This window comes from Heterocephalus glaber, unplaced genomic scaffold (assembly GCF_053883595.1).
Source record: "Heterocephalus glaber isolate CG9 unplaced genomic scaffold, H.glaber_assembly_v1.0 deba00000474, whole genome shotgun sequence".
Lineage (NCBI taxonomy): Eukaryota > Metazoa > Chordata > Mammalia > Rodentia > Bathyergidae > Heterocephalus > Heterocephalus glaber.
Window position 1 is genome coordinate 2706743 of NW_028258146.1, and position 13308 is coordinate 2720050.

Sequence of the window (13308 nt, forward strand, 5' to 3'; positions counted from 1 at the left end):
AACCACCTGGACCCACTGAACTGGCAACAAAAGGGGATCTGGAAAAAATGAAATCAGAAATAATTTCTCAGATAACAGGAGAAATTGTGCCCCTAGTGCAAGACATGATTAATAAATCTAGAGAGGAGCTCAGGAACATGATAGAATCCCAACATAGGAAACAAATGGAATCCATAAAACAGATGCAAATAGATTCCCAGGACATGAAAAACTCCATTGAAACTTTACACAGCAGAATGAGCCAATGTGAGGACAGAATTTCAGATATAGAAGATCAGATTGCAATTAGTGACCAGAAAAAGAAAAATTGCTTCAAAATTATAAGGGAACATGAGAAATCAATCCAGCAGCTGCTGGATGATGCAAAGAAGAATAACATAAGACTGGTTGGAGTCAAGGAAGAAACAGGAGAGAGTGCAGATGACATAAAAAAACTCTTCACAGAAGTAATGGCAGAAAACTTCCCAAGCAGGGGAAAAAAACTTGACCTACAGATAAGTGAAGCATATAGGACTCCAAATAGCCTTGATCAAAAAAAATCTGCACATAGGCATATAGTTGTTAAGATTCCAGAAACTCAACAGAAGAACAAAGTTCTACAAGCAGTCAGAGAAAAGAAACAAATCACATACAAAGGAAAGCCAATCAGAATCACAGCAGAATTCTCAACACAAACCATCAAGGCAAGAAGAGCTTGGAGTGACATAGTCCAAGCCCTAAAAGAAAACAGCTGCCAACCCAGATTGATGTACCCTGCAAAACAATCTTTCAAAATGGATGGAGAAATAAGATACTTTCATGACAAAGAGAACCTTAGGAACTTCGTGAATACCAAACCAGCACTCCAAGAAATTTTACACAATATCCTAGGAACAGACATTGAGGATCACAACCCCAGGAAGCAAAGCAGAATGAACCCATCTGGCATGACAAGAAATTAAATGTAAAGGGGGAGAACCCAACAAAAAGAAAAAGTCATGGCAATGACAAGTCAGTACGTTTTAGTTATAACCATCGACGTTAATGGTCTCAATTCACCAATCAAAAGAAATAGACTGGCAGAATGGGTCAAGAAGCAAAATCCAACAATATGCTGCATACAAGAAACACACTTAACTCAAAAGGAAACTCATAGACTGAAAGTTAAAGGGTGGAAAACAGTACTCCATGTGACAGGAACCCCCAAAAAAGCAGGAGTAACTATCCTCTTTGCAGATCAAGTAGATTTCAAACCAGCACTGATTAAGAGAGATGAAGAAGGACACTACATCCTTGTAAAGGGAAGAATCCAAGAGGAAGAGATGACAATCATAAATATCTATGCACCAAACACTAGTGCACCCAACTATATAAAACAAATACTAACGGACATGAAGAGTCATATATGCACTAATACAATTTACCGGGGGACGTCAACACCCCACTTTCACAAATAGATAGATCAACTAGACTAAAAGTAAGTACTGAAATACTAGAACTCAATTGAACTCTTGAACAAATGAACTTAACAGGTGTTTACAGAGTCTTCCACCCCACAAAATCAGAATACACATTCTTCTCAGCTGCACATGGGTCATTCTCCAAAATAGACCACATACTCACACATAGAACATGTTTAAGTAAGTACAAAGGAATTGAAGTTATCCCCTGTACATTATCAGACCATAGTGTGATGAAATTGGAGATCCATAGCAAAAGAAACTCAAAAAATTTCATAAATATGTGGAAATTGAACAACACACTTCTGAAAAACCAATGGGTCACAGAGAAGATTAAAGAAGAAATCAGACAGTTCCTTCAATTAAATGACAATGACAATACAATATATCAGAATCTATGGGACACAATGAAAGCTGTCTTATGAGGGAAATTCATAGCAGTGAATACACATATTAGGAAAACAGAATGAGCCCAATTAAACAACCTGATGCTGAACATCAAGCTTCTAGAAAAAGAAGAACAGGACAACCCCAAAGCTCACACAAGGGAGGCAATTATAAAGATCAGAGGAAAATCAATGCAATGGAGACTAAGAGAATGATACAAAAAATCAATGAAGGCAAGAGTTGGTTCTTCAAAAGAATCAACAAAATTGACAAACCTTTAGCGAACCTTGTCAGAAAAAAGAAAGAAAAGGCCCAAATCCAAGCAATTAGGAATGAAAAGGTTGAAAATACAACAGGCCCAGCAGAAATCCTGAGGATCATCAATACCTACTTCCAGAACTTATACACCAATAAGATGGACAACACAGAAGAAATGGACAGATTCCTAGATACATATGAATTACCAAATTTGAAGGAAGAAGACCTAAAATTTCTGAACAACCCAATATCAACCAATGAAATTGAAAATGTAATTAAAAACTTATCAAAAGAAAAGCCCGGGCCCTGATGGCTTCACTGCTGAATTCTACAAGACATTTAGAGAGGAACTGCTGCCACTACTGTTTAAACTCTTCAATGAAATTGAAAGGGAAGCAATACTCCCAAATCCATTCCTGGAAGCAAGCATCACCTTGATCCCCAAAGCACAGAAAGACCCAACTGAAAAAGAGAACTATAGGCCAATCTCACTAATGAACATAGATGCAAAAATCCTTAAAAAGATAATGGCAAACAGAATGCAAAAATCATCAAGAAGATCCTACACCCTGATCAAGTGGGATTCATCCCAGGCATTCAGGGATGGTTCAATATACACAAATCAATCAATGTAATACACTATATCAATAGAGCCAAGGACAAAAACCATATGATTATCTCCATAGACACAGAAAAAGCATTTGACAAAATCCAACATGCATTTATGATAAAAACCCTACAAAAAATTGGAATAGATGGTCTCTACTTCAAACTCATAGAAGCCATCTATGAAAAACCAACAGCCAATATCCTACTAAATGGTCAAAAACTGAAATCCTTCACACTAAAATCAGGAACAAGACAAGGATGTCCACTATCACCACTCTTGTTCAATATAGTTCTGGAAACATTAGCCACGGCAATTAGACAAGAGAAAGAAATAAAAGGAATAAAGATAGGTAATGAAGAAGTCAAACTGCCATTTTTTGCAGATGACATGATACTCTATATGGAAGACCCCAAGAACTCCACCAAAAGTCTTTTAGACTTAATAACCAAATTCAGTCAAGTAGCTGGTTACAAGGTCAACACACAAAAATCAATAGCTTTCCTCTGCACCAATGACAGACTCACTGAGAGAGAAATAGGGCAAATAATTCCTTTCACAATAGCATCCAAAAAACTGAAATCCCTAGGAATTAACCTAACGAAAGAAATCAAAGACCTCTTCTCTGAAAACTATGGCACTCTGAAAAGAGAGATTGAAGATGATATCAGAAAATGGACAGACATCCCCTGCTCCTGGGTAGGAAGGATTAATATAGTGAAAATGGCCATACTTCCAAAACTGCTATATAGATTTAATGCAATTCCAATTGAGATCCCAGCAGCATACTTCATGGACCTTGAGAAAACAATCCAAAAATTCATTTGGAATAAGAAGAGACCCAGAATAGCAAAAGCAATTCTAGGTAACAGAGACATGGCAGGGGGTATCACAATCCCCAACCTGCAACTATACTACAAAGCTACTGTGATAAAAACAGCATCGTACTGGCAAAGAAACAGACTTGAAGACCAGTGGAACAGATTGGAAGATGCAGAAACAACGCCAGACACACTCAGCCATCTCATCTTCTATAAAGGAGCCAAACACACTCACTGGAGGAAAGATAGCCTCTTTAATAAAAGGTGCTGGAAAAATTGGGCTTCAACTTGCCAAAGATTAAAACTAGACCTGTATCTCTCACCATGCACTACACTAAAATCAAAATGGATTAAAGATCTAAATATTAAAATAGAGACTCTGAACCAGTTGGAACAGAGGTTAGGTAGAACCCTTGAAGACATCGGTTTAGGAAAAGATTTTATGAACAAAACCTCAGTTGCCCATGAACTAGCACAAACAATCAACAAGTGGGATCTCTTCTTATTAAAAGGCTTCTGCACAGCAAGAGAAACCACCAGCAGTGTGAAGAGACAACCCACAATCCCACAGGTGGGAAAAAATCTTCACCTGCTCTTCCTCAGACAAAGGTCTACTATCTTGAATCTATAAAGAACTTAAAAACATCAGACCTCCCAAATTTAAAGACCCAATCCAAAAATGGGCAGCTGAAATGAACAGACATTTCTCACACAAAGAAGTAGAAATAGCAAATAAATACATGAAAAAATGTTCAACATCACTGGTCATTTGAGAGATGCAAATGAAAACAATGCTGAGATTCCACTTCACTCCAGAAAGAATGGCTGCTATCATGAAATCAACCAATAACAAATGCTGGCAGGGCTGTGGGGAAAGAGGAACCCTTCTCCACTGCTGGTGGGAGTGTAGACTGGTGCAAGCACTGTGGAAATCAGTATGGAGATACCTCAAAGAACTAGGACTGGAAGTCCCATTTGACCCTGCTATTCCACTGCTGGGGATCTTCCCCAAAGAATTAAAAGAATCATACCACAGTGATATATGTGCACCCATGTTCATAGCAGCACAGTTCGTAATAGCTAAAACTTGGAAACAGCCCAAATGCCCATTAACTGGAGACTGGATAAAGAAAATGTGTTTTTTTTCTAAAATGGAGTACTACTCAGCCATAAAAAATGAGAAATTAGAGGCATTTATAGCTAAGTGGATGCACATTGAGGCCATACTCTTAAGTGAAATAAATAGGACATACATGTGTAAATACCGAATAGTTTCTCTGGTGTGAGAAACTGAAAGTGTAAATAAGGACTAAATGTATAATAGGTCATGTGAAATAGAAAGAAAAGGGGCAAAGGGGAAGGAAGTGGGAGGGTTAGGGGAAAGGATAGAAGGGAATGGAATTAATATGAGAAAATGGAAAAATAGGAACCAAATCTTTGTAAATAGGGAGGACTGGAGGGGTTGAAGGGAGGGCTCGGCAAGGGTGAAAAGTAAGAACCAAGAGAGATTATGTAAAGGTGCAAATTTCCAATGATGAATGTCATTATATTGTATACCTAAAATGTATGAATGATTAGAATGAATAATCGATAATGTAAAATAGGAAGAAAAGGTCTAAAGGGGTAGGAGTAGTGGGTTGGGCAGGGGAAAGGAAAGAAGGGAAAGGAAAAATGATGAGAAATGGAAAAAATGGAAATAACGTCTTTGTAAATAGGGAAGGGTGGAGGACGTGAAGGGAGGGCTAGGAATGGGGAAAAAATAAGAACCAAGATGCATTATGTAAAGGTACAATTCCCAATGAGAAATGTAATTGTGTTGTATACCTACAATGTACCAATAAAAGAATTTAATACAAAAAATATATATATCATTTTCTTTTAAATATCAAATTACAAAATCATGATCCTTTTTAAAGTTCGAGAAACTGGAATGTGTATTTGTAAAGAATTCATCCTTAGGGACATATTTTGAAACATTAAATATGAAAAACTGAATACATCCTATTGTGTAAGCTGCATTTACACATAGGTATATGTGAATGTTTGCTGATATATTTAATCTCAACCTTACTTGCAAATATGTCAGGTTTTTTTTAGATTAAAAAGTAATATTGCCCAAGTTATGAAGTAACTTACGTTATGAAGTTACTTACGTTATGAAGTTATTTCTGTCTATCTAAACCATACCTTATAAATTACCCAGAAGAGTCTCATGCTTCCACCTCTTTCCCTTATCAGCTGTATGACCTTAGCCATACTGCTTAACTTCTCTGAGTCTCAATTTCCTTTCATATAAAACTGCAATGATACACTCTGTTTCAAAAATTTTGATTAGTCCCAAAACTCAAAATGAGCTAATATTTGTGTGACAGCATCTTCAAAAATACCTTTAGACACATAAGTCATCATTTTTCAAGGCACTGAATAAAGTCAGGGTGTTTTTATTGTGATTATTATTAAAAGAAACTTCCAACAAATAACCTTTGAGTAGTATAGAATACTTCCTGAAATGGAGTTCTCAGAACTCCAACGGAGCAAGGAAGATGAGCCAGAGTGGTGGGAGGTAGAATTAGAAGGCTCCATGGAGGAATGAATCACCTCTCAATAGATCTCTGCTTTTCAAAACATGCACATGCTGGAGTGGATAAATCCTGTAGAAAGCTCATGGTCTGACAAGTTCAACCACAGTTGCCAATCTGCATAGCCCATTAACCAGCCTTGAGCCTGGGAAGGGAACTCCCGCCTTGGCCCAGAAGAGCCTGGCTCTGCAACTGATCTTCCTGGAGCCCCTTAATGAAGTTTGACACTTGGCAAATGCAAGGAGTAAGGCAAATGCTCTTAATGAGCTCTCATTCCTGAGAGGCTTTGACATGGCAGGAGCATACCTCCTGCCTTGAACTTCCTTTAGTTATCTTCCCCTGCTCTCAAGACAGTGGAGGCTGCAGTTAGCTACATGCCACATGAGGCCATGTCTGACTGGGGACACTGCACAGATGACCAACTTTCAGTCAAGGGAGAAGAGTAGATGTCCAATACAAATGCCAGGAATCTTCCTAGAGGGGGCACTCAAAGTGTACTGAAAGTATAGGCTGAACAGGGGCCAAGCAAGCCTGTGATGGCACCAAGCGATGTAGTGTTCAGCCTTCTCTGTCATATTTTGAAAACTGTGTTACCTGCTCAGCAGGAAGCATTCCTTCACCCAAAAGGCTCAGCTAATACTTTCCTGGGTTTCTCTTGCTTATATAAATTGATAGTTTTGTGAATTCACTCATTCAACAAATGAAGATCAAGTTTCTACTATTCTCAGATACTTGGATATAGGCCTGCAAAGGTTGCATCCAGTCAGAGTGGGAAGGAGTTGCTGCCCTGTGGAGCCTTCATTAACTTAGGGAAAGACAGATGACAAACCACCATATTAACATGTCAGGAGAGAGTGCCCTTGGTGTTTGAGGAACAGAAGGCTGACATGAGAAGATAAAGGGGTCTGGTAATTAGGAAGACTACTTTGGAGAGGGTGGTCAGGTAGAAACTTTGATTGAAGCTGTGCAGTGCTGGATGAGTAGGCCCAGTCAGAGAGAGGTAAAGAAGTAGCATTCTAGTCAGAGAGACAATGCATACACAGTGAGAATCTTTATAGGTGAGGGGTCATGGGGGTAGGCACTTTATGAGTTACAAGAGAGTAATGCTTCATAGGCCCCACTATTGCTCTTTGAATGGTCCTTACCCTGCACCCTTTCGGTGGTGTTTCCTGTAAAACAAAGTTGGCTGGCTCTTTGTCAGTTCATCCTTCCTTTAGGGTTTCTGTGCACGATACTATGTCATTATGGCTTGTCTTGTCCTTCTTCTTTCTCTGGTATTGAGAATTCATTAGAGGCAGATACTCTGTCTTTTGCTTTTATGGCACTAGCACCTTGGTGGAACCATTTAGCATGGCATAGACACCTTATGAATATCTGGCAGATGTATGTTCATGAGAGGCAGCGGCATCTGTGGTAATGTGGAAGAACAGACTGTTTTCAATGTGGCTTAGGGAGGGAGAGTCATGGGATTCTTATTGCAAAGTTACAGAGAGAATCCCAAGGGAATCTGTTACCACATATATCCTTATTGCTTTGGCTCTCAGATTTATTCTATCTGTTTCTCTAAGCATAGATTTAAAGAACGTAAAGGAACTTTTTCAGCTACTTGTTTGTTCTTTTTTTCTGGCTTGGTAAAGGATCATTTTCTTTATGACAGAATTCAATACCAACTACTTACAATATGTGGCATAATGAAATAGCTACTAAATTGAAGGAAGAAAAGGAGAACAGAAAAAGAAAAACCAAGAACGTGCAAAAGAATAAACATTCTAATCCTTTGATAATAATATCCTTTTACAATGCCCAATCATTGATACTTCAGTTTCGTGAATGAGACTGAAGAACAAGTCTAAAATGTGCATTGTATCTAGGTTCAGATTTCATCTAGCAGTTATCTTATATATTTGAAATGCCAATCGGTTATTAAAAACACATTTCCTTAGCTTTGACTACCATGTAATAGACAGGTAACTATTACATCGTTGTTAAACCCCAGTAAATACTGCTTATTGAAAACACATTTATTTCTACTCAACAATATGATTGTGTATGTATCTATTACAGAAATCTTGAACTCTATCAATTTGTGCCAAAAACACATCTCTTTCCTTTTGAATCCCTAAATTTCAGGATATTGTCTCCAATGGAGTACTATTAAATCCCTAGTAAGTATCTCAGTAATAAATGATGACTGCTGCAGTGAAAGTTTGGCAGTTTGTTTAATCACTCAGAATAATAACTGGAAACAAGAGTACTCTGCACATTAAAAGCAGATTTGTTCAAAGAATGTTGGCCACTTTACGTCTAGACTGAGCTACTGCTGGCTCAAATGTTCTGGACAAAAATTTGTAACAACAAAATCTTTTTCAGGGGCAAATGAATCACTCTGTGGGCTGGCTGCAGTTTTCTACCCCATGGATTTACCATAGAGTTCCTACCTTCATGGATTTGGGCTGTCCCCTGGCATGCTGGGCTATAACTCAGGCTGGCTCTGTGCATCTAAAGAAGGGGGGAAAGTCATATAGACTTTAAAGTATCTAAACCATCTCCCAGTCTCATATCCTTACACTATACAGATCAACAAAGCAAGGCAACTGGTTAGTTCAAGTTCTGGTTCATTTCCCCTTTGTGGGCAATGTAAGAGATACACAAAATCTAAACACAATTGGCAGTACATTTTTTTCCACTAAAGTAAAAGATACTTTAGCTCCTCTGGAACTGGGTGGAGAGTAAAAGATGTTTGCTGTTTTATAATTATATTTATTTCCTGCTTCTTCTGGGTTTAGAAGAGGAAGAAAAAACATGATTCATATGGTAGTTGTAAAAGTCCAGCTGACATCCAGTTTTCCAATGGGAGAAACATTGAAATACACCACTGCAGGTGGTAAAGATGTTTCCTAGGTGGCCATGAAAGTTCATCACCATCCCAAAAGCCACCTGTCCCAGCTTTCCCAAATCCAGGACCTGAGAGGTTAACACCAGAATGCTTCTTTAAGGAGTGCCTGAGTGCTGACTGCTCACTGCCTATTCCTTAGGATTATTGTATACTTTGAGTCTCTCTCTCCCAGATATGACAATAGACTGCTAAAGACTGATACAGTTCTGAGAATTATGAGAGCTCCTGACAGAAGCTACATCAGCATGGTTAACTGAATGACACAGATACTAAATACCACATTTTCATAGCAATTTATTTCTTTTATGCTAGTAATACCTTTGGGTGCTTGCTAAGTGTGGAAAGCTCTCTTCAGAGATCTTGGTGCACATGAACTCATTTAATTTTCACAACTGTCCTGTGGAGGAGAATGATACTGTGAAACATATATTTTGTCTTCATCCCACTTTCCTGCATACCATACCTAAAAGTGTTTGGAATCTCCAAACTGATGTCTTTTTGTATTCTGGAGAAATGATTGATAGCTGGAAGCTTCTGGGGTGCTTCAGGATGTAGGTTGGTCACACCAGAAAGGAGGACAGTATCAGAGAGCTGGAGCTTTCTGCCCTACTCCCCAGGCTCCACAAAGGGGAGAACTGGAGGTTAAACTGATCACCAAGTGTTAATGATGTCATGGCTCTATAATGAAGTTTTCATAAAAACCCAAAAGGAGAGTTTGGAGAGCTTTTAAAGAGATGAATGTGTAGAGGTTCTTGGAGGGAAGTGCCCTGGAGAAAGTATGGAAACCCATACCTCTTTCCACCCTTTGTATCTCTTCATATGTATCGTTTATAATGAACCAGTAAATGTGTTTCCCTGAGTTCTTTTGAGTTTCCTTAGCAAATTAGTCAAATCCCAAGGAGAAGGTTGTAGCAACCTTGATTTGGGACAGCTGTTCAGAAGCGGAGGGAAAACCACCTGCCTCAGAAGTGGGGCAGTCTCATGGCACTAAGCTCTCAATTTGTGGGATCCAACATTATCTCCAGTTAGTTACTGTCAGAACTGAACTGAATTTGAGGGCACCTGCCTGTCCACTGGAGAATCCACTGCAGAATTAGTTGCTTTCTTGATTTTTGGGGAAACACTCCCATACATCTGGTGTCAGAAATGTTCTATTTTGTGAGAAGAAAGTAGAAGCTGAGTTTGCTCCCTCCCCACCATATCCTGTAAAGTAGGAACTATTATCTGTAGATAAAGTTAGAGATAGGTGGATTATTTGGCCCTTAATCAAACTGCTAAAAAATAAGATTTGAGCCAAATTATTATGACTCCAGAGCTTGAGCTCTTTATGTCCACAGATTATGATTTTAGATTTTTATGTGTAGATACTTCCTAGGCAATAATAAATCAAAATAGCTGACATTGTAGTGTTATTTTAGCTTAATTCTATATTAGAATGTTGGAGATAGGACTCCTTGCTTACCTGGCTTTAACCTTTTTGAAATGAGCTGCTTTTTATTATTTATCAGATGATTTAGTGAATTAGTTAAATTATCAAACCAAAAATAGAAGTACATCAAGGACAAAGAGTATATATTGTATGATATTACTTATATGAAATGTGCAGAATAAATCCCTTAAACAGAAAGCAAATTCATGGTTTCCAGAGGCTGAGAAAGATAAGAATAGGGAGTGACTAAAAAGGGCTAAAAAGTTTCTTATTGAGGTGATAAAAATGTTCTAGAATTAGATAGCAATGATAATTGCACAACTTTGAGATTACAAAAAAGACCATTATATTGTATAAAGAAGCATAAAAAGGAAAAGGAGTGATTCAGGACCCCTTTAGTTAGGAGAGTGGTTACTAATCAGAGAGTGAATTATATCCAGAAAATAAAGAGAGTTTGTACCATAAGCAATGTGTGAGTAACCTTCTGATACACTGGATTGAAACATCTAAGAACCATTCAGTTCCATGAAGTCCATAAATAATAGCTGAGTGGACACCATGGGCAAGGCACAGTATTACACATTGGGTAAGTAAGAAAATGTGATCATGTGATGTAGGAGTTGTTAGGTTAGAAGCAAAGACAGACCCTTGTCGTGGTGAGGTTGGGGAATTGCACCCAGAACATCACTCATAGTATCTCTGGTGCTGTGCTTCAGGGATTGGATGCAGCCTAGGATCACTGTCTGTCACCAGGTCCAGACATTGGACTCTATTGGAATATCTTTCAAAGGTCTTTTTCCCATTGCTCGAATGGTGCTCACTGAAATAAAAATGTGACAAATCATTCCAAATGACATAACAACAATGTGAAGGAGTGACCATGACCGGGTGCTCAAATTTCTCTTCTGGACATGTAGACCAGTTTTAGCATACCCATCACTCATAAGCTCTGATCAAATGGAGCCTTGGTGAACACAGACTAAAAGGAAAACAAGTGAATAATGCAGAAAAAGATGTCACTTAACACTAGGCTGTAGTGATATCTGATCTGATATCCAAAGAATGCCTCTCAGGAGATGGAGAGGCTCAAAATGGATTCATGTTGTTGTAGTCAGTAGGATTTGGCAAGGGAATATATTAAATATAGGACATATAACTTATAAGATTATTTTATGATAATTACCCAAAGAGTCAAATGCAAAGGACTAAAAGAGATTAACCACATACCAGAAGCCCAGAGGAGTTAGCTGAGGGACTAGATCCTGCAGTTTCCCACACAAGTCCAGCTAAAGGCTTAGAGTCCAAGGCAATGTCCTTCTCTAGTCCAGCCAGTGGCCTAGAGCCCACGGCTATGTCTCATGGTTGTCCATATTGAGGATCTGCACCTGGAAGGCCCAAAGGCCAGTGGTGGAAGCCAGAAAATCTACACCAGTGAGATGAAGAATTTGTCCACCAAGCTGAGGGATTCACATTGGAGCCAGGAAGTGATGCTCATGGTGAAGATCAGAGCTCCCCTGATGAAAACAGCAGCCATTCCCAGCCACAGCAAGGTCCAGAGCTCCTCCTCTGACTAGAACAGCCTAGTTCGCAACAGGAAAACATCTGCAGCAAGCTTCTCCTAGAAAATCAATAGGCCAAGATCTTCCTCTCCAGTTCTTTTTATGGCTATTGGTAACAATCCTCAGGCGGATCCTCCATGCCCAGACCATGCTGATTCAGATCAGCTGGGCATTACTAGGTGACTGTTAGTTAATCCACCACACATGTCAAGTAGATTCCAAACTTTCTGGTCACTTTAAGTCACAGACATTCTCACACTAAGTAAGACAGACTCCCAGAAGTAAAATATTTGCTTCAGATAGTCACATAATCTCATACTTAATACCACTCAATGGGATACTCGTGAATGTTTAAAATTGAAAATATTATGAATATTTTATACTACAAAAATTTTAAATAATGAAAAAAGAAAAAAGTAATTTCAGTCTCATATCCAATATAATTTTCCTTTAAGATCAGGCCTGCCTCCCATCGAAGGAGGAGAAAGGGGGAGCCTCCACGTCCCTTGTCACTTCTCATTCTTCTTTTCTCGTGACTCTGTTGCTTCAGATAGCTCCAAGGTTAGGGCAGAAGGAAGATGACAGAAGGAAAGAAGAAGAACCTCAAAATAACTTGATGACTGTTCTTTGTCTTCTGACTTGGCCACAGGTGGCTGATGTGTGGCAGGAATCAGGTGAGAGCACCTTCCTGGGACACAGAGGTGGCTCTGGAAAGTCCCTGCAGGAAATGCCGCTGCATTCTTTCCCAATGGAATGGATATACCCTTGCATAATTGTCTTTCTATTGTTGTATTAATCATGCCGTTTCATTTTCTGTAATTCTGATGCTTTGACATCTTGAAGCTTTGCTGAAATGAATATCCATATTCATAGACTGTCCCTCAGAGGACCCACCAATTCCTAGAGAGAATAAAGGATTTGTCTGCAGAGTGTGCCTTTCATATGCAAATTAACTGCTGTAGTTTGGATCTTAAATGTCCCCCAAAGGTTTATGTGTTGAAGGACTGGTCACCAGGGTGCCACTAGGAAGGGGTGGAACTTTAGGAGGTGGGTCTGAGTGAGAGGTCTGTATGTCCCTGGGAGTATGACTTTGAGGGAACTATGAGATCCAGGCCGTCTTTTTTCTCTTCTGTTTCTTAGTGGAAAAATGAGCAGTTTATTCTGCCATGTGCTCCCAACTCTTGTTACATGGCACCTCCATCAGAAGCCCAAAACAATGGCTCCATCTACTTTTGGACTGAAACTTCCAAAATTGCAATGGGATTAAAATTTTTCTTTTCATAAATTATCTCAGGTGCTTTGTTATAGTAATGTAAAGCTAACACATTAACCA